The 26,890-nt window shown below is 47.6% G+C and overlaps 1 pseudogene; it reads left to right on the forward strand.

The window, feature by feature from the left end:
- The first annotated feature begins 16,139 nt into the window (after window positions 1-16,139).
- Window positions 16,140-16,294, forward strand: LOC133771201 (large ribosomal subunit protein eL39-like; annotated as a pseudogene).
- The last annotated feature ends 10,596 nt before the right edge of the window (window positions 16,295-26,890 follow it).

Genomic DNA, 26,890 nt, shown 5'->3' on the forward strand with positions numbered 1-26,890 from the left:
CTTGAGTATACACTGAGTGACATTTGTTTGCTAAGATTTATTTAAGTTTAACTTCAGTGAATACTACCAGCTTTCCAAAATGACTGTACTCAGCATCAATTATGAGAATTACAATCGCTCTATATCCTTGCCAACAAAAACACTAAATATTACAGTGTTTTCAGTAATAGCAAGAGAAGGGGAGAGGGTATCAGGTGGTTTTAATATGTATTAGCCTAATGAATGATGATATTGAGCACCTTTTCATATGCTTAAAGATGATAGTCTCCTCTTTGAGTAATCTTTACAATATTTAATTTGTTTTAAATTGGACTGATCCTTTTAGGAGTTCTTCAAATATGGTAGGTCCAAATCCTTTATTAGAGACATTTGTATTGCTAATATTCCTTACCAGTATGTGGCTTGCCTTTTCACTCTCTTTGTTGAGTTTTTTGATAAATAGAAGTGACTTATTTTAATGAAGTCCAATTTATCAAGCTTTTTTCTTACAATTTGTACTTCTGTATCCTATTTTAAAAATCTTTGCTTACTCTAAGAATATGAAGTTATTCTGCTATATTTCCTTTTAGAATCTTTATCATAATTTTATCTCTCACTTTTATATCCATGAGTCATCAAGAACTTTTGTGTATGGTGCTAGAGGGTCTTCTTATCTCTTTCATTTTTTTATGGATATTCAATTGACACAACACTCTTTACTGAAAAGCTGACACTTTCTCCATTGATTTGCTGTAGAACATTTATCATCAATAACATGACCCTACATGGATGGATGGTTGCTGGACCCTCTATTCTATTTCACTGGTCTGCCTGTTTACCCATGTATCATATTTCTTAATTACTGTAGTTTTATAATAAGTTTATATCTGATAATGGAAGCCCTCAGCTCTGCTCTTCTTCAATACCTACTTTGGCTATTCTAGATCATTTGCTTCCACACAAATTTTAGAATAAACTTGCCAATGTCCACTAAAAAAAAATCCTAAAACTTTTGTTGGCATTTCATCAAATCTATAGATAAATTTAAAGGAAGTTAATATTTTTATCAGTGCTGTGTCTTCCAATCCATTAGCAAGGTTTATTCCTCAACTTCATTCTTGTTTACCTTCTCCTAAAAATCTTTTATGATGCCAGTGTACCAGTCTTTGAAATCTTTCATTAGATTTGTTCCTAAGTAATTTGTAAGTTTTGTCGCTATTGAATTTTAAATTTCTTATTTTCTAGTTGTGTTGTCAGTATGTAGATGTATAAATGAATTTTGTATTTTGACTTTATATTCAGCTTCTAAATTTACTTTGTAAAATTTTATAGGTTATATCTTTTATTCATATTCAAGCACATAATCTGTGAATAATAAGTTTTGTTTGCCCCTTTTCAATAGTCAGTTTTTTAAAAAAAAAAAAAACTTGTTAATGCAGTATTGTTTACATGAATTAATTCATCAATTTTAAGTATGCAACTTGATGAGTTTGGGTTAATGTACACAGTCACATAACCACCACCATAATGAAGCTATAAAATATATCCATTCCTGAAAGTGCTCACAGGGCTCCTTTGCAAAAAAGACTGGGAGAAAGTCCAGGACACAGAGGTTAAGCTTGAGGTAACTGGCATGGAGTGTCACAACATAGGCCAGATGGCTTCTCTGAAAGAAGGAGCCTTGGAGGTCAAGCTTCTCCAGGACCTTGTTCCTTGACCTTGGTTGCCCATTAAAATCAATGGGAAGGAGGCTGGCACTGTTGCGCAGCAGGTTAACACCCTGGCCTGAAGCGCCAGCATCCCACATGGGTGCCGGTTCTAGTCCCGGCTGCTCTTCTTCCAATCCAGCTCTCTGCTATGGCCTGAGAAAGCAGTGGAAGATGACCCAAGTGCTTGGGCCCCTGCACCTGCATGGGAGACCTAGCTTTCAAATAAATAAATAAATCTTTAAAAAAAAAAAAAATCAATGGGAGGATCCTCGTAAAATACCACTGCCTGGGGGCAGGAGTTTGATGTAGAAGTGAAGCTACTGCTGGGGAGGTCCACATCCCATACTGCAGGGCCTCATCTGAGTCCCAGCTCCACTCCTGATCCCAGCTTCCTGCTAAGGTGCACCCTGGGAGGCAGCAGGTGACCAAGTAGTTAGTGCCCGGCCCCCATGTGGAAAACCTAGTCTGAGTTTAAAAAAAAAAAAAAAAAAGATTTATTTATTTATTTGAAAGTAAGAGTTACACAGAGAGAGAAGGAGAGGCAGAGAGAGAGAGAGAGAGAGTCTTCCAACCGCTGGTTCACTCCCCAGCTGGCTGCAATGGCTGGAATTGCACCGATCCAAAGCCAGGAGCCAGGAGCCTCCTTCGGGTCTCCCACACGGATGCAGGGGCCCTAGGACTTGGGCCATCCTCTACTGCTTTTCCAGGCCATAGCAGAGAGCTGGATTGGAAGTGGAGCAGCTGGGACACAAACCAGCACCCATATGGGATGCCGGCACTGCAGGCGGCGGCCTCACCAGCTACGCCACAGCACCGGCCCCCTAGTTTGAGTTCTGAACTCCTGGCTTCTACCTGACCCAGTCCTAGCTGTTGCAGGCATCTGGGGAGTGAACTAGTGAATGGATGCTTTCTCTGTGTATCTGTCTCTGTCTCTCTTTGTCACAAATAAATAAAAAAAAAATTTTAAATTTAAAATACCACTGGACCCAACCTCCCACCGATTCTGATGTAATCACTGATGAGGCCCAGGCACTGGGTGTCTTCCAAAAATCCCACATGGTGATTCTCATGTGCAACCATGGCTGAGAACTATTGGGCTCAAAGAAAGTACTTTTTGCAGGTGAAAGTGTAGCCTTCTAAATGGTAAAAACTATATAATAACCATCTCTCGGCCAGCGCCGTGGCTCAATAGGCTAATCCTCCGCCTGCAGCACCAGCACCCCGGGTTCTAGTCCCGGTTGGGGCGCCAGTTCTGTCCCGGTTGTTCCTTCTTCCAGTCCAAGCTCTCTGCTATGGCCCGGGAGTGCAGTGGAGGATGGCCCAAGTCCTTGGGCCCTGCACCCGCATGGGAGACCAGGAGGAAGCACCTGGCTCTTCAGCACGATATGCCAGTCGCAATGTGCTGGCCATAGCGGCCACTTGGGGGGTGAACCAACAGAAAAAGGAAGACCTTTCTCTCTGTCTCTCTCTCTCTCTCACTGTCTAACTCTGCCTGTCAAAAAAAAAATTTTTAAAAAATAATAACCATCTCTCAAGGAAATCACTGAAAAGGAAACCATAATTCTGTCGCTCTTGCATGGCAAACAGTCTCAAGGCTGTCCACACGCAGATTCAATTTTGCATAACTGTACACATTGTGGGGGTGCAGTTGTACTTTCATGCTTTCCATCATCATTTGTTACAAACATCTTGCTTCCAGCCCTGCCTAGAAATGCAATTTAGGGTCACGATTCCAAGCCTCAGCTTTGGAGGGGACACAAAACTGGGCTAAAATAGATTTTTCACATATGAGCAGTGGATCTAAGGAATCTCCTAAACATAGTTGAACTTCAGAGGTTCTACCTGTAAGCAGGGTTGACAATACTCAGCCCACAGGTTTATGCCGAGGGTTGGTGTTTGTAGTGCCACAACAGGAAAACACCTAGCAATCATAAGGCTTTCAGCCAATCATGACCGTTCCTACCATGGGGACAGGTAGAGTTCTTCATTGAAAGGAAGGACACTCAGGCCGGCGCCACGGCTCAATAGGCTAATCCTCCGCCTGCGGCACCGGCACACCGGGTTCTAGTCCTGGTCAGGGCACCGGATTCTGTCCTGGTTGCCCCCCTTCCAGGCCAGCTCTCTGCTGTGGCCTGGGAGTGCAGTGGAGGATGGCTCAAGTCCTTGGGCCCTGCAGCCCAGGGGAGACCAGGAGAAGCACCTGGCTCCTGCCTTCGGATCAGCGCGGTGTGCCGGCCACAGCGCGCCGGCCATGGCGGCCATTGGAGGGTGAACCAATGGCAAAAGGAAGACCTTCCTCTCTGTCTCTCTCTCTCTCACTGTCCACTCTGCCTGTCAAAAATTAAAAAAAGAAAAAAGAAAGAAAGGACACTCTTTTGTTAAAGATGTATTTATTTATTTAAAAGGCAGAGTGACAGTGAGAGAGACAGAGACAAAGATTTTTCATCTGTTGGTTCATTCCTCAAATGGTTGCAACAGCCAGAGCTGGGCCAGGCTAAAGCCCAGAGCCAAGAACTCCATCTGGATCTCCCACATGCATGGCTGGGGCCCAAGTACTTGGGCCATCTTCTGCTGCTTTCCCAGACACATTAGCAAGGAGCTGGATCAGAAGCAGAACAGCCAGGTCTGGAATTGGCTGGCACTCAATACGGGATGCCAGCATCGCAGGCAGCTGCTTCACCCACTATGCCACTATAGGAATGACTTCTAAGGCAACAGGTGCAGACAGACCAAGGTTTTGGCAGAGGAATGAAGGGCACTGGCTCGTGCTCAGGCGCCCTGAGGCAGTGACCTGCAGAAGGCAGGAGTGTATATTTGTACATTACATGTGCATTTGCACACACACTGAAGAACTGGGAGTCCAGGCTTCTCTCAGTGGAGTTAGCACCCCTGAACCTCCTTCTGGGGACAGGAGAAGTCTAAAGGCCCCCTGGCTCCCCTGTATCAATGTCCTGCACAGTCACAGCAAAAGCCTTAAGTGGTGGCATGTTTCCCCTCCGTGATGCTGGAAAACCAGGCCAGCTCCTAGGGGGCCTGGGGGAACAGCCCCACAGGTCTTGAGTTTGTCGTAGGATGGCAGGCCCAGAGGAGGGAAGAAAAACTTTTTTATGTTAGGTAGGGGAGGAATATCAGGCCACTTAATTTGACTGTGGACAGAAATAACAGATAAAAATGTAAAAAGTTAGGGCCAGCGCTGTGGCATAATAGGTTAAGCTTCTGCCTGTGGCACCGGCATCCCATATGGGTGCTGGTTCATGTCCTGGCTGCTCCTCTTCCAATCTAGTTCTCTGCTATGGCCTGGGAAAGCAATTGAAGATGACCCAAGTCCTTGGGCCACTGCTCCCCTGTGGGAGACCCAGAAGAAGATCCTGGCTCCTGGCTTTAGATCAGCCCAGCTCTGGCCGTTGTGGCCATTTTGGAAGTGAACTAGTAGATGGAAAACCTCTCTTTCTGTTTCCCCCCTCTCTGTCTATAACTCTGCCTCTCAAATAAATAAATAAATATTTTTAAAAATGTAAAGAGGAACACATATACCAGGTGCTTGAATTAAATATTTACTCTTTACAACAATCCCATGAAGTGGGTATTGTTATGCCCACTTTACAGATGAGGAAACTGAAGCACAGAGCTGCTAAAAACTTGCCCAAGGTCACACAATAAATGGCAGAGTCACAACCAAAAACTCAGTGGTCATGTTCTCAGCCATCATTGTATCCTGAGCAGGTGAAGTGGGACACAGGAGTTCAAATTAATTTGGAATGATTTTCATGAAAATACCATAGCATAATTTGCTCACTGCTCCTTATTCTGTTTCATTTTTAGCTGTAATGAACACCTTCATGCCTATGCCTATAGATTTTCACTTCTGTTGACTTATCTCCTTAGGATTACTCCCTGCAAGTGGCCTTGCTTGATATTTGTGGCTATGTGTTTTATAGAGTTTTCCACATGGACTGCACCGATTTATGATGTCACCAGTAGGGTGAGGATAGCACTTTCACCACCTCCTCAAGCAGCTCCAGTGGAATTATTTGTATAAATAAATATACACTTCTGAAAACATATTTTTTAATTTATTAGCTACAAAATTGGAAACTTGCATTATAGGGCTTACCGGTCAGCTGGGCTTCTGGAAGTTTCTCTTTATCCATGAACCTCACATTCACTAAGTCAGCTCATCTGAGGGTACACCACCATCCTCCATCAGAACAGGCCCTGAACTTGGGAAGTGAGGGGCCCACACCCTGGCTCTCATCTACAGCATGCAACGGGTGCTACACGGGACTGGCTCGATTTTCTTCTCACTTTTTCAGCTGGTATTTGTGCCAGCCCGCTTTCCAGCATGGAATTTAAATGACTTTGAAGTCAGGCTAGCTGGCCTCCTGGTCATTGAAACTGGTGCTTCTCAAGACTTTATTGTGTCTACCCAGCACAATCTACTATAGATCTCTTTAAAATGAAGAGTCAGATTCAGTGGTCTAGCCAGGCCTGAGACTCTAACATACTCACAGATGATGCTGATGTGCTGGTCCACAGATCACATTTTGGGTAGCAAGAACCTAAGACTCCCTTATTCCTTAGACACATAAGATATCAAATAAAGTCCAGAAAGTCCCCATTAGAATTCTGACCCCAGTGGCATAGCGATGACGATGTTCCTTGGGATGCCCAGGTCCCACATCCCACATCAAAGTGTCTGGGTTTGAGTCTCAGTTTCACTCCTGATTCCAGCTTCCTATTAATGTAGACCCTAGGAGGCATGCAGCAGGTGGTGGCTCAAGAAATTAGGAATTAAGTCCCTGCCAACCATGTAGGAGACCTGGATTGAGTGCCTGTTTCCAAGCTTTGGCTAGCCCAGCCCTGGCCCCAACCTTGGCCACGGCAAGCATTAAGAAGTGAACCAGTAGATGATTCGCTCATGTGCTCTCTCTCACATGCGTGCTCTCTCTCTCTAATACAGTAAATTTAAACCTCTCTGATCCCAGCCCTGCCACTGAAAGGTTCAGACACCTTGGTCTAGATACACCCTCTCTGTAACTCACTTTCCCCATCTGTACAATAAAAGGATAATACTGGACACTCTCTGAATCCCTTTGATGGTTATTATTTCCATCTTGGACTTATTTAGCCCATTTCCACACATCATTTATTCAACAAATATTTTGGGGGCCCAGATGTTGGGCACAGGTGCCTACTTAAGTGCTTAAAATCTAAGGATCAGGGCTGGTGCCATGGCTCACTTGGTTATTAATCCTCTTCCTGCAGCGTCAGCATCCCATAAGGGCACTGGTTCTAGTCCCAGCTGCTCCTCTTCCAGTCCAGCTCTCTGCTGTGGCCCAGGAGGGCAGTGGAAGATGGCCCAAGTGCTTGGATCCCTGCACCCACATGGGAGACCAGGAAGAGACACCTGGCTCCTGGCTTCGGATCGACATAGTTCCGGCCGTAGTGGCCATTTGGGGGGTGAACCAATGGAAGGAAGACCTTTCTCTCTGTCTCTCTCTCTCTCTCTCTCTCACTGTCTAACTCCATCTGTCAAATAAACAAATTTTTAAAAAATCTAAGGATCAACAAGCTGGACACAGCCAGTACGTTTGTGGAAACTCAAGCCCAGTGGGAAGACAGGCAAATTAGAATTGGAAAATAGGTTGATACATGTTTGCATAGGAACAGCTCAGAAGGCTGTGGGAGCAAATACAAAACGGATCTCACCCAGCTCAGTAGGGATGAGAGGAGACTTCCCAAAGGGAATCATTCCTGAGCTGTCAGCTGAAGGCTGAGAGGCATGAGCCAGGCGAGGCTGGGCTTGGGAAGTGGGACCATGTTCCAGGCAGAGGCAGAGGCACAACAAAGGACCTGGGCAAGGAAGAGTGCAGGAGCTAGAAGAAATGGAAAGAGGGCCCTGTGTACAGAACATGGAAGAGAGGTGGTAGGAGAGGAGCGGAAGTGTCACAGCATCCTGAGCATCGGGGGTTTGAGTGCCCAGATGTGGACACTTCTCCGGGACAGTGATGAGTCTTGGAGAAGGAACAGGACAGACTCGGAGTTTAGGACGATCATTTTTGCAGCAGTGCAGAGATTAGATTAGCTTAGAGGAAACAAGTTCAAATGTGAGGCTTGCAGGAGCCTAAGCAAGAGACGCAGAAAGCATAGACTAGGGCAGCAGCAGTGGAAAATGAGAAAATCAGATGACTCAAGACAGACAAAGGAGGTAGAACTGGCTGGATGCAGCGAATGGGGAGTGGAAATGTGCACCGATCTTCATGACTTACAATAATAAACATTTATTTCCTGCCCACGGACCTGTGGGTCAGCTGGATCCACCTCGCTCAGCTGGATGTGGCTGCAGTTTCCAGGACAAGTTCAGGTCCGTCCCACGCACCTCCCATTCAGGGACCTAGGCTGAAGCTGTAAGAGCCATCTGCAGCATACTCATCTCGTGACGCACGGGAGGAGCACCAGGGCAAACAGAAGCACGGAGGCTTCCCAGCACGACGCCACCAGAGCCTCAAAGCAAGACCTGTGGACAAGCCCAAAGTCAATGGAGTTGGAAGCATGCTCTGTTCCACGAGAGAAAGGGAGAGCGCTTCCCAAACAATAACAGAGCCTAGAACAGAGAATTAAGCTCAGGTCCGAGGGAGATGATGGGGGCATAGAAGGAGGAATATATTTCTAGGTGAGGATAAGGAAGAGAAAGGGAAAGAACCCATCCTGGAGCTTACTGAGTGGAGTTCCTGCTGAGGTGGCCCAGTAGAGATGTCAAAGAAGAGGCTGGATAAATGGTGCACAATGTGCAAGACAGGTACGGGCTCGAGATGTTTATCTATGAGTCATGAGCCCAGAGAGCCAGGAGAGACGATGAGATCATCCAGGGAGAATTTGCAGAGGTCGAAACAGGGCAGGCCCAGCACACTCAGCAACATCAAGGAAAGGTTCTTGGAAGAGACACCTGCAAGAGACTGAGGATATTATCCCTGAAACCACAGGACAGGTGTGTTTCAAGAAGCAAGTCCAGAGTTTTCCAACACTGAAACAAAGTCCAACGGGTCTGACCACAGGAGATGAGTGTCAGTAGAATGGGTCGATGAGAAGCAAGACGCTAAGATGGTAAATGAAGAAAACTCAAAAATACTCAGCAACCTGCCTCTATCCCCAGAATAGGGCTTATGAATCTCTCATGTCTCTCAAGTTCAATTTCAGTAAACTTACTGAAGTATAGTAGATATTGAGAAAGATGCATAAATCAGAAGTACACATAAGTGTACAGCTCAACACTTTTCACAAGGGCAACCCACCTGCACGACAAGCACCCTGAATGGCACCCCAAAAGTCTCCATCTCTCTTTTCATTTTCTGACCTCTTTCTGAACCCCAAATTTATGAGTCTCCCTCATGGGTGACAGGGGCCCAAGGACTTGAGCCATCTTCTGCTTCTTTTCCCAGGAGCATTAGCAGAGAGCTTGAGTGGAAGTGGAGCAGCTGGGACTCCAACCTGTGCTCATTTGGGATGCCAGCGCTGCAGGCAGTAGCTTAACCCACTGTGCCATAGTGCTGGGCCCAGCACCCCAATATTGAAAAGAGGCCAGTGCACTCTGAGTTTGGCTGGGAACCTTGCTGAACATGAGGCTCTCTAGTTCCAAACTCAGAACTGCCTCTGCTCACCGCTCCTCTCCACCTCTAACCTTGTGTCCTTTTTCATTGGCTCATTCATTCTTCCCTCCATCCAATATCCAATCAGTAAGCTGGAATGGAGGCTCTCCTTGTCAGACATTCTACGAGGGGCAGGGAAAGCATAAGAAGGCGCGTCACAGCAGGTCTCGTGCTGAAAGAGACAGACCTGTCAACAGGCAATTATCACACAGTGTGATAATAGAGGTGGTGCGGTGCGTGGGTGCAGAGGGTGTGTGTGCACGTGCACTCACAGGAGCAAGCACTTAGGAGAATAATTGAAATTGTGTGGGCAGGATGAACAGGGCTCCCAAGGCTTTGATGGGATGGGATAGTACTGGCTTTTGCCTTATGACATGATGGACTCCTGGGGACGCGCTTCATGGCTGGCTGGCTGCTGCAGCCATTGGCTGCCTCACTCCTTTGCCTTTTCAATGTCAACAAACCAGACCACGGACACTGCTGTGACTGAACAGCAGAGGGCGCAAAAAGATTGTGTGCTGGATACATAGGACCCAGTCCTTGGCAATCCAAAAGCGAACGCTAACACGCCCCTGAAGGGGCTCCACAAGAACGGAGATGAGGAAAGAGATGGAGCCCAGAGAAGGTCAGAGGGGTACCCAGAAGCACACAAAACCTCGGTAGCTAAGCAAGCATGTTCCAGTACGGCTGTGAGTGTTCCCAGACTCTCAATGTGTGGGATTTAGGATGTTTCTAAAGCATTCTTTTTTTCTTTTTTCTTTTTTTTTCCTTTTACTGAGGGAGAGGAGGAAAGGGGAGCCATGATCTAGAGGCCTATTTCTTACAAATAGAATATAACCTTGGCTACACCTTCTCTTTCTCCCTAAATCCGATCCTGGTGTCCAATCTCCTGGGGAAAGGGCAATGGTTCCATGAGCTCTGGAGTAAGTCTAAGTGTGAGTGCAACTTCTGCCTCCACTTCTTGTCTGACCTGGATGCATTTCCAAACTGCTCGAGTCCCTGGATCCTAATCTGCAACATCGGGCAATGTCCACACACCTCCCTCACCAGGCTGCCGTTGGGGCTAAATGAGTCGCTGCACGTGTGCTCTGAGCAGTTCTTGGCGAGGAGCAATTGCTCCACCCACCAGGAAGATGTGTGCTCTTCCCAACCCCCTGGTTGAAGAGCACAGGTCAGCTCCCAGTGGGGTGCGTGCAGCAGTGCGGAGCCCCACTGTGTACTGCCCAGCCCTTGTGGTCAGCAAGTTGGTTTGGTTTTGAGTCCCAGTTCTTCTGTATGGACTGTTGGGTCTTGAGCAAGTCCCTTCTTTGCCCTGGGCTACAGTTTCCTCATTCCTCAAACAGGGCTGATAACATCACTCTTGTCACTACTACTTCATCTGCAGCAAGGATTCCTTTTAATGCAGTTCAAGTAATATTTTTCTGATGGCCTACTTTGCCTCTGGCCTCATGCAGGGTCCTGGAGAGAAAGAGACAAACTGAACAGAGCCACTTGCTTGAGGATTTGGTAGTCAAGTGGGCCAGATAGGCTGGTGAGCATTCAAATTACTAGAGACTGAAATGAATATAAGAGAAGGAGCACTAGTTAGGGGGTTCCAAGAAGTTTCCCTGGAGGAGGTGAAATCTCATTTGGCTTTTGAGGGATGAATAGAAGTTTGCCAATGTCAACTTCCTTTAAAGTCAATGGAAAGGACTGGAGTTATGGTACAGTGGGTTAAGCTACCACTTGTGAAGCTAGCATCCCATATTGGAGTGCTGCTTTGTGTTCCAGCTGCTCTACTTCCAATTCTGCTAGTGCACCTGGGAAGGCAGCAGGTGATGGTCCAAGTACATAGGCCCCTGACACTCATGTGTGAGATCCAGAAGGAGTTCCAGGCTCCTGGATTTGGCCTGACCCAGCCCTGGCTGCTGTGGGTATTTATGCGCTCTCTCTCTCTCTCTCTGCATTTCAAATAAATAAATACATTTTTAAAGAAAATAAAGTCAATGGACATGGTTTGCAGAATGCTAAGTCCCACATGGGAGGTCTATGGCACATCCCAGCCAGAACCTTGTTTTTGTCTTAACCATATGGCCCCAGTACCCAAGACTGTCTTCACTCCCTCTGGAGGGCAGCAGGAAAGCCGTGGTAGGTTGGCAAGTTAGACCTGCTTTAGAAGGAAAGAAACCCGAACTGTGGCAATTGGGAAGGCGTTGGGGACCACCCAGGCCACACAGGTCATCTGCAGGTGCGGGCACCCTGCCTGCATTTGACTCAAGGCAGCATCTCATAGCCTGAGACTCTGCCATATCCCTCTGCCTCTCAGCAGAGTGGGTCTCCATGCCACTTCCCATGCACCTGCACCGGGTACTGCCATTCACATCTTCATCATCATTCTCTCCCTGAATTGCTCTTCCTCCTTTTCTATCTGCCCACTTACATTCTGTGTTACCTGTTCTTAGAAGCCTCTGCCATCCCAAGCAGGGTTTGTGGCACCACCTGCACTTCCAATGTCCCCCAGGTGCATCCCACCACCACCGGGCACTTCAAGGATCTAACACCAGGAAGCTGTGCAGTTTCTGCAGGCCACAGTCCTGTATCTGAGTCCTTTTCTCTGCCCCCAGCTCCTGGCACAGAGCCTGGCAGAGAGGACCTCGCTCAGTAAATGTTTGCTGAATTGAACTGAACTGCACTGCCCTGAGCCCAGAATTCTCTACTCTTTCCAGCCAATGTTTTCCTTTTGCTGTCTTGGCAGGAGGCAGAGGGCACACTCCAAAAATCAACTGGAGAATGTGTAATGAAGGAATCATTTGAAGAGTTCTGTGCAGGGTTAAAGGAAATAAAGATGGTGATGAGACACCCTGGTCCGTAAGCCTGAAGAGGGGATGGAGGGGAGCTGGGCTAAGGCTCCAGGAGAGCTGCAGCCAGAGAGCCCACTCTCTTTGTGTCTCTCCTGCCATCCCCTACAATTCCCTCTCATTGGTTGAAACTGAATGGAAGCCTGAGAGGACAAGGAAACCTGGATGGTACAGGCCACAAAAAACAACTTCCCCAGGCACAGAGCAAATAAATAAAAGAGCACGTGGCTATGGGTAGAGGGAGAACATCCAGGATAAATGGGTTTCCCAGAACACGGTCCACACCACACTGGCATCAAAACCACTTCAGGAGCCGGCTTTTTTTTTTTTTAACAGGCAGAGTTAGACAGTGAGAAAAAGAGACAGAGAGGAAGGTCTTCCTTCCATTGGTTCACCACCCAAATGGCTGCTACAGCCGATGCGCTGTGCCAATCCGAAGCCAGGAGGCAGGTGCTTCCTCCTGGTCTCCCATGCTGGTGCAGGGCCCAAAGACTTGGGCCATCCTCCACTGCACTCCCGGGCCACAGCAGAGAGCTGGATTGGAAGAGGAGCAGCCGGGACAGAACTGGTGCCCCAACCGGGACTAGAACCCGGGGTGCCGGCACCGCAGGCAGAGGATTAGCCTAGTCAGCCACGGCACCAGCCCAGGAGCCGGCTTTGAAAGCAGACCCCTGGGGTCCAACCAAGACCTACTAAATCAAAATATCTGCCTGTGGGGACTGGGAATCTGTAGGTCAAGGTGTCCCCCCAAGGTGACGGATTTCTGAGAACCACTTCCACGAAGCAGTGATGTAAATGATACAGTAGGAATGGAATTAATTCATTTTTTAAAACGTTTATTTTATTTTATTTTATTTGACAGGCAGAGTGGACAGTCAGAGAGAGAGAGAGAGAGACAGAGAGAAAGGTCTTCCTTTACCATTGGTTCACCCTCCAATGGCCGCTGTGGCCCGTGCACTACGGCCGGCACACCGCACTAATCCAAAGCCAGGAGCCAGGTGCTTCTCCTGGTCTCCCATGCGGGTGCAGGACCCAAGCACTTGAGCCATCCTCCACTGCACTCCTGGGCCACAGCAGAGAGCTAGACTGGAAGAGGGGCAACCGGGACAGAATCTGGTGCCCTGACCGGGACTAGAACCTGGGGTGCCGGTGCCTCAGGCAGAGAATTAACCTATTGAGCCACGGCGCCAGCCTATTTTATATATTTGTAAAGCAAAGTGAGAGAGAGAGAGAGAGAGGCTAGGACACAGAGAGAGAGAGGCTGAGACACAGAGAGAGAGAGATCTTCCATCTGCTGGTTCACTCCTCAAAAAGCCACAATGACTGGGGCTATACCAGGCTGAAGCCAAGAGCCTGGAACACCATCCAAGTCTGCCACATGGGTAGCAGGGGCTCAAGCACTTGAGCCTGTCTTCCACTGCTTTCCCAGGAGCACTAGCAGGGAGCTGGATAGAAAGCGGAGCAGCAAGGACTCAAACAAGTGCTCATACGGGATGCCAGCAAAGCTTGCTGCGGCTCAACCCCCTGTATCAAAACGCTGTTCCCATGGTGGGGGACTGAGAGGATCCTGAACTTGCTTAATTTGCATCTACAGAATCACGCCCAGGAAATGGGGCCTGATGACATTGGTTCCCCTTCAAGAACTTCCAAAGGACATGGAAGCTCATTCATTCATTCACTCATTCAACACCACTGAGCACCTGGCAACACAAGTGTGAACCAAGATGGGCCCCACTGGGATTTCCTAGAACAGCTTTAGATGCCATCCAGGGATTCTTCCCAGGCTCTAAATGCCTCTTCAGTGCTTCTGCAAGCACCAGCTCTGGGGAGGCAAAGATCCAAACCAAACCCACAGCTTCAACCCCATCCACATACCTTTGACACCCAAATGCTCATCCCACCTGAGTTTTGGGTAGCCAGTGCCTATGTGACAAACATGTAGAGGCCCCTCCCATCCATGTGAGCCTGAGAGGACTCATCTCCCTTCCTTGGCCATCCCTCAAGGCTGCCAACCTCAGCGAGTGCTGTCACCATCTGCCCTAGAATCCTGGGAGCTGATCTTGATGCCTTCCTCTCTGTCTCCCATCCTTGAGGGACTAGGCCTGCCCATTCTCCCACCCTTCACTTCTCTTGTCTCTCACCAGCCCATCAGGCTATCTTCACCGCTCCCCCCCCCGCCCCGCCCCATGTCACTCAACAAACTGTATTACTGCTTCCTCATCCCCTCCCAAGCCACTGTGAAACAGGGATGTTCAAAAATCTGAAACCCAGGGTTGGACACCTGGCATCAATGCATGTGGTTAGGATGCCACTTGGGGCACCCACATCTCATGTTGGAGTTTCTGGGTTTGAGTGCCAGCTCTGCTTCTGAGTCTAGCTTCTTGTTAATGAGCACCCTGGGAGATAGCTGACTGTGGCTCAAATACTTGGGTCTCTGCCACCCACATGGGAGACCTGGATTGAATTCTCAGCTCATGCTTGAACCTGGCTCAGCCCCGGCTGTTGAGGGCATTCTCTCTCTCTCTCTCTCTCTCTCTCTCTCTCTCTCTCTCTCTCTCTCTCTGTCTCTCTCCCTTTTAAATGAATTTTTAAAATCTGAACATGTTATACCCCTCCCCTAAAATCCGCAGTGCTCCCCAGAGTCCTCAGAAGTAAACCCAGGCTCCTGGCCGTAGCATACAAGGCTCTTCACACCTGGCCAGGCCTAAATTTCTACCTCATTTCCTGCCACTGCCCACTCCCTCATCCCCCACCTTTACACCTTCGTGATGGACCTGAAGTTCATGTACTTGCTCACCTTCTTCCCCAAAGGTCCTCTCCCTCCTCTACTTGATCAACTTGCCTGTCTAATTCATCCCAGTGTCATCTTGTCCTTGACATCTCCCTGGACCCACCAGACTGGATCACGCTGTGCTTCCTTGGTACCTTCCTCCCTCCCCCCACCCCACTTCTCTGATTGATGTTGTCTCACTGCCTTCTAATAGTCTACTTGTCTATTCCATTTGCCTGGGAGCTCAGGACAAGGATCAGCTGTGCCCAATTTGCCTTCGCAGCTTAGCACCTGACAGAGCGAGGGGGAGGGAAGCTAGACAGATAAACTGAATAAATCATAGTCTCTGGCATGGAAAGGAGTTTGGAAGAGAGGACCCAGGACAGACTACTTCACTCAACTTGCTAATTTTAACCGGAATTACATGTGGCTTCTTTTTTTATTCTTGAGAATAATTATTAAGAATTAAAAAAGACATTTTATGTAGTTGAATGACAGAGTGACAGAGAGAGGGAGAAAGAGATCTTTCATCACTGGTTTACTCCCCAAATGGCCGCTATGGCTGGAGCTGAAGCCAGGATCCAGGAACTCCACTCAGTTTTCCCACATGGGTGGCAGGGGCCCAAGCACTTGGGCCATCTTCCACTGCTTCTCCAGTCACATTAGCAGGGAAATGGATGGGAAACAGTACAGCCGGGGCTCCAACCTATGATCATATGGGATGTGGGCATCCCAAGCAATGGCGAATCCACTGCACACACCCCTAGCAGACCTTACCAGACCCTCCACCAGGTTCTGTGCTGAGTAGCAATCAAAAACAAGCTTGCCCCTCAAGGACCTCACAGCAGATGGGAGAGACACGTCATAAGCCCTTTCAGGCCACCAGGGAAAAACACACTCTGGTTTCTTAGATGGTGATGTCAACAGCTAGATTAGCATACATCTCATGTGGAAGGGCTTCTGTATGGAAGTAAGGAAGTAGGGAGATTCCCCCCAGCAGCAGCCCAGTCCCTCAGGGGAAGTCCCACCAATTCAGGGACACCAAGTAGATCTCTTGTAGGATGGAGTTAGGGCCCCTTGTATCAGTCAGCTCTCGTCCCAGTAATACTGCATAACAAACAACCCAAAAACTCAGTGTCTTAAAACATTAGCCTTTTTTCTGCTACTGTAATGCATGTGGGTGACTCTCTTTCTCACCATGTCTTTTTACAAGACTTTCAGGATCAAGCGATTCCTGGCCAACAAGCAAAAACAAAACTGTCCTATTTCCCAAAGGACTCAGATGAAAACCATAATAAAATCAGGTACAACTCCACGTGGAGACATTGGAGAAGAACCAGGCTGGGCGTATAAGGAATTGCCTAAGATGGCACACATATTTATGCTACACCAAGATCACTAGCATCTTATTGTATTAAGCTGATAAAGTTAGGTTTCACTGGGAATCTGATTTTTCTTTTTTTAAAAGAAGATTTTAGAGGCTGATGCTGTGGTATAGCAGGCTAAGTCTCTGCCTGCAGCACTGGCATTGCACATGGGCTCCAGTTCATGTCCTAGCTGCTCTTCTTCTTATCCAGCTCTCTGTTTATGGCCTGGGAAAGCAGTGGAATATGGCCCAAGTGTTTGGGCCCCGGCACCCACGTGGGAGACCTGAGAGAAGCTCCTAGCTCCTGGCTTTGGATCGGCCCATCTCTAGCCATTGCAGCCATTTGGGGAGTGAACCAGTGGATGAAAGACCTTTCTCTCTGTCTCTCCCTCGCTCTGTCTATAACCTGCCTCTCTTTTGATTTTATTTATTTGAGAGGCAGGGTTACAGACAGAGTGAGGGAGAGAGAGAGACAGAGACAGAGAGAGAGAGAGAGATCCTCCATCTGCCAGTTCACTCCCCAAGTGGCTGCAATGGCCAGGGCTGGACCAGGCTGCAGTCTGGAGCCAGGAGCTTCCATAGGGTCCCCTACATGGGTAGGAGGGGCCCAAGCACTTGGGACATCTTCCACTGCCTTCCTAGGCACGTCAGCAGGAGCTGGTTTAGAAGTGGAGCAGCTAGAACTTGAACAGGCCTGCCCATATGGGATGCCAGTGCTGTAGACAGCACCTTAACCCTCTACCACAGTGCTGCCCCCTGATTCTTCTTTGTTACTATGCTCTACACTCATAGATTGCCTCAGTTATAGATACGTGAAACCTTTTGTTTAGAAAAAAATAAACAACATAATTTGCAAATTTGTTGTAACTTACTTTTTTTTTCATTCTTCTGAGAGCAGCAGGACACATGGGGCAATTTTTTTTTTTTTTTTTGGCATGAGAGACAAGTTTACTCACACAAACATTTTTCAAGAACCAAATTGCCTCACATTGCTATCATTCCATTAGCCAAAATAAGTCACATACATGGCCAAGCCCAAGGTCAAGCAGAGAAAAGTCCATTTACTTCTGGTGGGAAAGCAGGGCTGCAAAGAAGAGCGAGGACTGGAGCCAGTAACATCCTGTCACACTCCTCATTTCTCAGGATAGAGCACTAGTTACCTGGTCGTCTGAGAAGCAGGTATCAATGGTACTGTTTGCTTCTATCCTCACACGGAAGCTCCATCAAAGCAAGGTCTTCCCTGGGTCCCCAGAACCTACAACAGTGGATGGCATATGGTCAGTGCTGGTCATTCCTTCAGGCCCCTTCCTGCCTCTTCCTCACAGTCTCACTTCCCAGAGATGGTATCTGGTCAAAAGAGTTTTTTACCATCCATACGGAGCACACTAAGGAGCTGGAGCTTCATCCAGGATGTAGGCAATGGGGAGCCATTGCAAGTTTTCAAGCAGGGGAAGAACTTGCATTAGCAACACTGACATGTTTTCAGTATTGGGAGGAAAATGAGACGAACCTGGCAAACCAACAAGGTGGCTTTTTGCAAGAACTCTGGCAAGAGATAAGGAGTTCCTAAAGTAGAAAGTGCGCCTTAGGAAGGATGGGGGAAATACTGTGGAAGGTGAATGGACAGAACATGTCGTTTTCTTGGACATGGTCTTGGGATATGGAATTTGGGGTGCGGGCAACTGGCAGATAGCTAATCAATAGATAAGGAGCAAATGTGTGGGATGGAGTTGGTCTGTTAGTTTGGGACGTTTTGGGTTCGAAACATTTGTGGGACATCCAGCTCAGGAGTCTGGTAGGCACCAAAAACTCAGAATTAGGAGCAGATACTTAGCCCAAGACACCTATTACCCACATTGGGGTGCCTGGGTTCAGTTCCTAGCTCTAGCTCCACAGCACTCAGGACTGGAGACAAGGGGATGAACAAGGAAAACTCCCAGTCCTCAAAGAGCTTGGACTCACAGGGGAAAGGTGGTAGAGATTTAAGCACCAACTCCAACCAGCTGTGGGGAGCCTGGATATATGTCCAGTTTGGGTTCTAAACAGAGGCTGGCCAATTCCATGTGGCCAGAACTTGGGAGACAGTAACAAACTCCAAAGGTTCAGAAAAGGTCCAAGTGGGTAGAGGTGGACAGGAATTAAGAAATTCCTGATCTAATGGCCAGCTTGAGCCAGGGCTGGTGAAGCAGGTGAACCAGCCTTAGTGTTTGGGGCAGGAAGAGAAGGAAGAGGAGCAGAGGAAGGAGGGCCCAGATCTTGCAGGCTTTGGACACTGAAGGCAGGAATCAGAGATGAGTCTAGGGTTTCCAGAAGCATTTTCTGTCGGAGTCTCAGGGACTTGGCTTACTCTTTCTTAGGAGAAGTAAAATGCCTCACAATGAATCCTGATTGATTACCTAAAAATAGGTAAACTATTTAATCCCCAGGCTTTGCCCCGCCACCACCACCTCCACTGCTGCTTGGGTTTCACTTAGTACTTTTGAATTATACAGATGGGGAGCCGCCACCTCCAGGGATCTTCAGCCCTGGTAACTTGGGGGTGAGGATCAGGAGTCAATATTGTTAAGACTTCCCAGGTGATTCTGATGCAGTCAGTTGGAAAATTGGTGAACTGGCCTCTTTTTGTTGCAAAGTTAACTTGGGGCCCCGATGATACGGTCCTTAGGCCACCTGCCTCAGATGGCTTAATAATGAGTCAGTTTCAGGAATCCGACCAAACCTGCTAAATCAGAATCACCACAGGTAGGCCCCTGAATTTATGTTTTAATTTTTAGTTATTTTTTATTTGAAAGGCAGAGAGAGAGCAATTCCCCCATCTGCTAGTTCATTCCCCCAAATGTCCATTATGGCCGGAAATAGGCCAGGCCAAAGCCAGGAGCCAGGAGCCAGGAACTCCAGCTGGGTCTCTCATACAGGTGGCAGGGGCCCAAGTACTTGGGCCACCTCTGCTGCCTCCCCAGACACATTCAGGAAGTTAGATTGGAAGTGAAGTAGCCATGACTCGGAACGGAACTCAGATACGGGGATGCCTATGTCACAAACAGCAGCCTCCTACAAATATTTCTGAAGATCTTGCGATGTGATAAGACACCATTCCAGGCATGCGGATGTAATCATGAACAAGACCAGCAACCTCCCTGCCCTAAAGACACTCTGCACCTGGGCTCAGCTCTTTGCATGCTAGGGCTTAACAAGCACTCCCTTACAACAAGGTGGGGTCCCTGTCAGAGCACCAGGGGTCCATATGGGAGCTGGGACTCTCAAAGAGAATCAGAACAGACCCTCAGCGGGGTCTGGGTGAGCCAGAAATCAAAGTCCTTTGGAAAGGGAAGAACTCAAGGAGCACCAGCAGTTCCTGTTGTGGCTGCCTTGCTTATCTGCTGCGGATAACAAGCCGCTCCTAGGACATCTGAGCTAAACACAACAATGGCTTTTTAAAAATTTCTCATGATTTAATGTGGTGGCTGGGGAGCAGTCTTCTACTAATCTGCTCTGGGATTGGCTGCCTTCTCTCCGTGGAGTTGTTAATACCAGGCCTCTTCATGGCAGGGTAGTCTCGGGATTTTAAGGGGCCCAGCTCAAAGTGTAAATGCCCATAAAGCATTGAAAGTCATGTGCACTGTTGCCCAGGGATGAATGAAGTCCCGGGGCCACTCTCAGTGTCAGTGTGGGAGGGGCACTCACAACAGGGTGGACGCCAGGGTGGACCCTTTGCAGAGCCCTGGGTTCCATCAATTCCTCTGGCTGACTGTTGACCTTGGGGTCTCCTTGTGTCTCTTCTCACCCTCTCCTCTCTGTTCTCCAGTTTAAATTCCTGAGCGACCTTGCTAAGCACTTCCATGGCTTAAGGGCATCCTTACTCATGGGGATTCCATGCAAAGCTTTTTCATAACAAGCATCTTCCTTGAGCTTTTGGATGACCCCTCATACACATGGATTTTGAACTTTTTGGACTGAAAACCTTTTAATTTCATTTCACCCATTTCTTTTAAACATTTATTTATTTAATTGAAAGAGTTACAGAAAGAGAGATGTCTTCAATCTGCTGGTTCACCCCCCAAATGGCCACAATGGCTGGAGCTGGGCCAGACCGAAGCCAAAACCCAAGAGCTTCTTTCGGGTCTCCCACGTGGGTGCAGGGACCCAAGGACTTATACTATCTTCCATTGATTTGCTAGGCACATTAGCAGGGAGCTGGAAGGGAAGTGGAGCAGCCACGACCAGAACTGGTGCCCTAATGGGATGCCAGCACTGCAGGCCGCAGATCAACCCACTGCACCACATCACTGGGCCCTTCATCTGATATTTTTTTAAGTCTGCTCTTATTTAATTTATTTGTTTCTTTTTGTGGTTGCTCTTGGTGGCATAAACTTTTTAAATATTTCTTTTCACTTTTGAAGTACTATGTGTAAGTTGCAATTTTTAAGAAAAAATTCAAAAATATTAAAATCACTGTCCATGTCATTATCTAGAAATAAGTGTTCTCAGCTTATTGTCTTCCAGACTTTTTATTGCATAAGTGCACTTTTCTTGACAGTTATGCTGTGAACACAGCTGTGTATAACCCTCTTCATGCAAACTATATCACTAGCATTTGCTCATGTCATTACAATCCCTTTGTGAAACAATTTTGAGTTACATAATAATCAATGAGACATACTGTTTTATCTTCATTCAGACTCTTGGGTTCATATTTTTAGCAATTAAAAGGGCCATAATGACTCATTTCTGTTCATAAGTTTTTATCTGCATTTGAGTTTTTCCTTTGAATGAATTGGGTCCACATTTTTTCCTTATATAGTACAGTTTGCAAGATTACTTCAGTCATTCCTAATAAAAAGCTGAAGCGATCATTCCCTTCTGAGTGGGACCAGTGCTTTCCTCTGCTCCAGATGCCAAAGCTGGCCTTGCAGAATGGGTCCATTTCCTCTGTTCCATTTCCTCTTGTTCGACAGTCCTCATCTATCCTCATTTCCTTGTGGGTACGTGGGAGAGCCAGGCTGGGTTGGCTTTTCAGTGATTTTACCAGAACTAGAGACAGAAGTGTACACGTTCCCACGGTCGCCTCTTTATCCAAACCATGGAAAACTGATTTTTTTTTTCATAACTGGCACAGGCTATGTTTGGGTCAGGAACCCAACATTAACTACAAAGACTGACCTCAACCCAGGGAACTTAAGAAGAATCTAGATAACACTAATGGGAAATTATTCCCTCATATGAATTGGCATTTGAAGTATGTACTAGTATTATGTACAATTTGTTATATTACTGAGCCAAATCTAATGGGAAAAATACACTGGCCTTAATAAGGCAAGGGACTTAGCTTGGCTTGAGCATATCAACAGGGTAATCCAATTTCAACTAATTCACTCACTCATCACACACTTAGTAAGCACCAGACTCCATTCAGATGCCTAGTATAAGAAGAAAAGATGTGAGCAAGATTGCTGTTGGGGTAGTAGACTTGCTCAATGGTATATTATGTGTCAAACTGTCAATCTAGGGGAATCCAAATGTAAAAGGAGGGGCCTCTGAGCCTGTCTATACAATCAAAGAGAGCTGGTTACTGCAGATTGTGCAAAATTGAGAGAGACACAGACACTGCCCTCAATGCATTACTGTAGTGTGAAGATAAAATACTGTCACAGGAGCTAACAAAATCAGGGCAGCTTCCCATGGTTATGAATGTGCGTGATTCTAGATTGCAATGTAATTGAAACCGTGAGACATCAAGCGGGTGTTAGCCTCCCTTTATTCCCTGGTAATTTCTGTGAGGAATTCTACTGATGTTATTTCCAGTTCTTCTGTCTAAATATGGAGGTCATGGGTGCCAGAGCTGGTTTGGAATTAGCTCCGTTAGCAATGCAGGTAAACAACAAAGGGTAAGCCCTTCACCTGTAGACCTTCCGATAGCACAAGTAGGTAACTCTCAGGTGTGGAAGAGCAGGGAGGATGTCCTGTTTAATTATTTCACACAGGTAAGAAATTGAGAGCACACAGCAACATACACTTACAGAGTACTTGTACCTCACTGGAACACTGGACACATGTCCACTTCTATCTGTATCACTGTCCATCTATGGAACAATTAATTATCAAGTTAGCAAGCAAAATTCTGGGAGGACTTTTTGACAAAGGACCTTGAGATACAACATAGCTTCTCTTGCTCACTGCAGAAAGGTAAGTGGTTTTGGACAAAGGATTCATAGCTCTTCACACACTTTGCTTAGAGATAAGAGTTACAGCCTCTGTGGCATCAGGAAGATCTTTCAGGGAATTTTCCAAGCACATTCCAAAAGGGGTATGTACATTCATAACCAAGTGCAGATCAAGTGTGATGAAAAGCATTAAAAAGAGAGAGAGAGAGCAAACATCGTAGGGCGCAGGGGAGATGGCAGCACGAGTTGCTTCAGGAGGCTGGTGTGGGTTCCCTTCCTTATTTAAGGGAAGGCCAGAAAGATTGCCTGGGCTTGAGCTGGAATAACCAAGATTGGCCAAGATGGCGGTATCAAGGACCCATCCAAGAGGAGCCCAAGAAGGTTGCTATGATTTTAATATGGTTTTAATATGGTTGGTTCCCTTGCAAACTCCTGTTGAACTTTGATTCTAAAACCTGCTGACAGGTGGCAGGTACCCTTCTCTGAGAGATTGACAGATCTGGGTTAATTTTCACATGACTAACTAGATTAGTTATCAAGAGGGTAAGTTGTGACAAAGCAAGGTAGCCCCTCATATTTCATCTCTTCCAGTGGAGCCGGCTGTCCCTTCTGATTTCTGCCTTTTTACGATGCAATGTGAGGCCCTAACCAGATGCAGCCACCAGATGTGGGATTTTCTAGTCCCTAGAACCTTGAGCCAAAGCAAACCTCTTTTCTTTATAAATTATCCAATCTCAGGTGTTCTGTTATAGCAACAGAAAACAGACAAAAACAGAGCTGAGTGCACGGAGAAAGGGTCATTTTCTGACAGCACAGCTGGAAAGCTTCCTCCCGGAGGAGAAGTGAAGGGTGACAAGGAGCAGATCTGCACTGGCCTTACTGCCTGAGGCAAGTCCCCGGGGCAGCACCTCAACCCACACCCCCTGTGTGAAGGATACGAACTTTGGGATCCCCACTGTCTGGCCGAACACTGAACCCTTTAACTTCACATGTGACTCATGTTTACAGAAGCATCACTGGACAGTCTGTTTGGCTTGTGATGCAATAACTGTGTGCACCATGGAAAAAATGAGAAAGACCTCCCAGCAGGACGCCAGGGTGCAGTTGAGGAAATCCTGTGATGTGTCATCCAGGCTGTGCTGGAAGGCCACCAGAGCACTGGGCAAGCAGAACAGTATCCCCCGCTCTTAAAATGTCACCAGGAGTAGGGAGCATAGTTTGTTTTCCTAGGCCCAGGTCAGATTTCCAGCTTCTCGGGGAGGATATTGTGCGCCAAGCAAGAGCAAGTTTTCAGAGGATCATCTTGCAGCAGAGGCCTGGGTAGTTCAAGTTCTCCATGTCACCTATCTGGCCATTCTGTTACCAACAGTGTCAGGCAAGTACCATTCCTGATCTTGAGGTCACCAAAACCATTTTTCTTTCTTTCTTATCTCTGTCCAAAAGCTCTCTCCTCTGTTCCATCCCTCAGCCATGGGAATTCCCAATAGGAGTATGACTTTCTGAACTATAGCTATTTCTTTCAAGCGAAGTCTGTACATTGTTATGCCCTGGTCATAGCTGGAGCCTTGACTTCTCAAGTAACCTGGGCTTTGAATTTGGTCAGCAAGATTTAGAGGGAGTCGAAATGGTAAACAAAACAATTTAAAAAAAAAATCATACAGGGGGCTCAGCATTGCGGCACAATGGGTTAAGTCACAACCTACAATGCTGGCATCCCATGTTGGAGTACCAGCTTAAATCCCTAGCTGCATCACCCCGATCCAGCTCCCTGCTCTTGCACCTGGGAGAGCAGCAGAAGATGGCCCAAGTGCCTGGGCCCCTGTCACCCATGCAAGAGGCCTAGTGGGAATTCCAGGCTCCTGGCTTCAGCCTGGCCCAGCCCTGGCTGTTGGGGCCATCTGGGGAGTGAACCAGTGGATGGAAGTGCTTTCTTTTCTCTCTCTCTCTCTCTTTCTCCATGCCTGTCACTCTGTCTTTAAAATAAATAAACCTTAAAAAAATATATTCTGCAGACTTTGTCATTTTATCCCAGTGAAAACTTATTTTAAAAGATTATACATCATTTAGTAGAAGATACAAAAGAGGGTATGGCAAAAAGTAAACTTCCATCCTTCCACCCACCCTGACCCACCTAGTTCCTCTGTAGGAGGTAATGGTTTCTCTAACCTGTTTTATGTGTAACCTACATACTTTGATGTGTTTGAGATTCACTTCTCTTAGCAAACATCACCACTGCACTAGTACCCCTTTATCCCCTCCTCCTCAGTCACAGGGTCATCTTTTTGGTTTTTTTTTATTTTTTATTTTGACAGGCAGAGTGGACAGAGAGAGAGAGACAGAGAGAAAGTTCTTCCTTTGCCGTTGGTTCACCCTCCAATGGCTGCTGCGGCCGGCACACTGTGGCCGGCGCACTGCGCTGATCTGAAGCCAGGAGCCAGGTGCTTCTCCTGGTCTCCCATGGGGTGCAGTGCCCAAGCACTTGGGCCATCCTCCACTGCACTCCCTGGGCACAGCAGAGAGCTGGCCTGGAAGAGGGGCAACCGGGACAGAATCCAGCGCCCCGGCCGGGACTAGAACCTGGTGTGCCGGCGCCGCAAGGCGGAAGATTAGCCTATTGAGCCACCTCACTGGCCCACAGGGTCATCTTACTACCCACCCAGGGAAATACTGTATGGATGACATTAGAGACTCAAGGTCAAGGGGAGAGTGACAGCTCAGGGTCCCTATTCACCTATAGGAATCATCCTCTCCCATCTCTTCCTCTCTTTCCTACCCCTTTGCACCTCCTTTAAGAAGTTGATGCTCTGATCCACAGTCCCAACCATCCACACATCAGTGACACCTACAAGTTCATTATCGCAGTAAAATTTCCCTGCCTCTTATTTTATGACTCGGACTATGCTCCCAGTGTATATAACTTTGCTATGCTGAAGAGTCTTTCAGTAAACTGTAAAATGCAGGTTCCTGGATCCCCCGTCCAGAGATTCAGAAGGTCTGGGCTGAAGCCTGGGGTCTGCTTTTCCCAAAACTCTCCCTCCCCGAAGGTGATGTTGAGTAGTGTGGTTCCTGGATTGCATGTGGAGAAACACCATCTTCTGTGCTGTTCCTGCCTTGCCTCACTCTTCTATTTGCCACCACTGTTGGGTTGTTATTGTTACTGATTTCTCAAAGTCATGAGCCCTGGATAACTATTCTGCATGGCCAGGCTGTTTGGCTCTCTCTCCTTCTGTTTTCAGTATATGAACCTGGCAGGTGTGCTCGGGAGACCTTGTCAGAGCCATTCTCCCTGGACTTTGTAAGATGACACCACCTCTTTCTGTGAGGCCATTGCCTACCTAAGGTCAACCACCATGCCAGATGCCAAGTTCCGATCTCTGCCTTCTGTCCATCTCCCCTCACTTCGACAGCCACAGCTTTCCGTTGGTGGAAGCCTCCTCACTGCTTTGGGTTTGCAGAGCAGGATGTCAATGTCCCTAGGCCTAAGCCACGAGACTAGCAAGGTCTGGCCCTCTGTCAGTGCTACAGCACATGTGCCAGAAGAGCATTCTTCAAACTCCATGGATCCTGAGGGGTCACCTAAGTGTGTTTTGTTTTAAATTTCTTTATTTATCTGAAAGGCAGAGGGACAGACAAATCTCCCATCCATTGGTTCACTCCTTAAATGTATGCACCACTCAGGGTTGGGCCAGGCCAAAGCCAGGACCCTAGAACTCAGTCTGGGTCTCCTTTATGAGTGGCAGGGACCCAGCTGTGTGAGCCATCATCTGTTGCCTCCCAGGGTGTATTAGCAGGAAGCTGGAATCAGAAGTAGGGCCAGAACTCAAACCTAGGCACTCTGACATGGGATGCAGGTATCCCAAGGGGCATCTCAACTGCTATGCCAAATGCCCACCCCTCACACACAGGGGCTCAAAGGTCTGCTACTCCTCTGAGATCATTGGTGAACATTATCTTCCCCTTATGAGACTATTAAAGAAACATGCAGAATCTACATCATCTGGCAGGCCCCTCATAACAAGGGCTGCTACAGAGCTTTGCTTCCCTTACTAGAAGCTGTGTTTATCACCCACTTGGCATCAAGAGGCCATCAGAAGGGTCACAGTGTGCACCACTGGATGGGTTGACAAGCACATGTGGCAGCCACCAAGCTGGTCGGGGCTTCCTGGCGAGCTCACACTGTAAAACTGAACCCACCCGGGGGCAGAGGAAGACAGGGCTCTCAGGTGCTGGCCCCTGCCACCCCTCTGCCTCCAGCCACACACCGCCCCCTCACTGGCCCTGTGCAGCTTTCTACTGCCCCACCCCCACCCCAGTTTCCAGGGCCTTGGGACTGACTGTTCCCTCTGCCCACGAGATCCTTCCCCCAGATATCTGCATGAATAACTCCCCCCTCTCTCTCCTTCAGGTCTTTGCTCTCATGTT

The sequence above is a fragment of the Lepus europaeus genome, chromosome 12 (assembly GCF_033115175.1).
Source record: "Lepus europaeus isolate LE1 chromosome 12, mLepTim1.pri, whole genome shotgun sequence".
In the NCBI taxonomy this organism is placed as follows: Eukaryota; Metazoa; Chordata; class Mammalia; order Lagomorpha; family Leporidae; genus Lepus; species Lepus europaeus.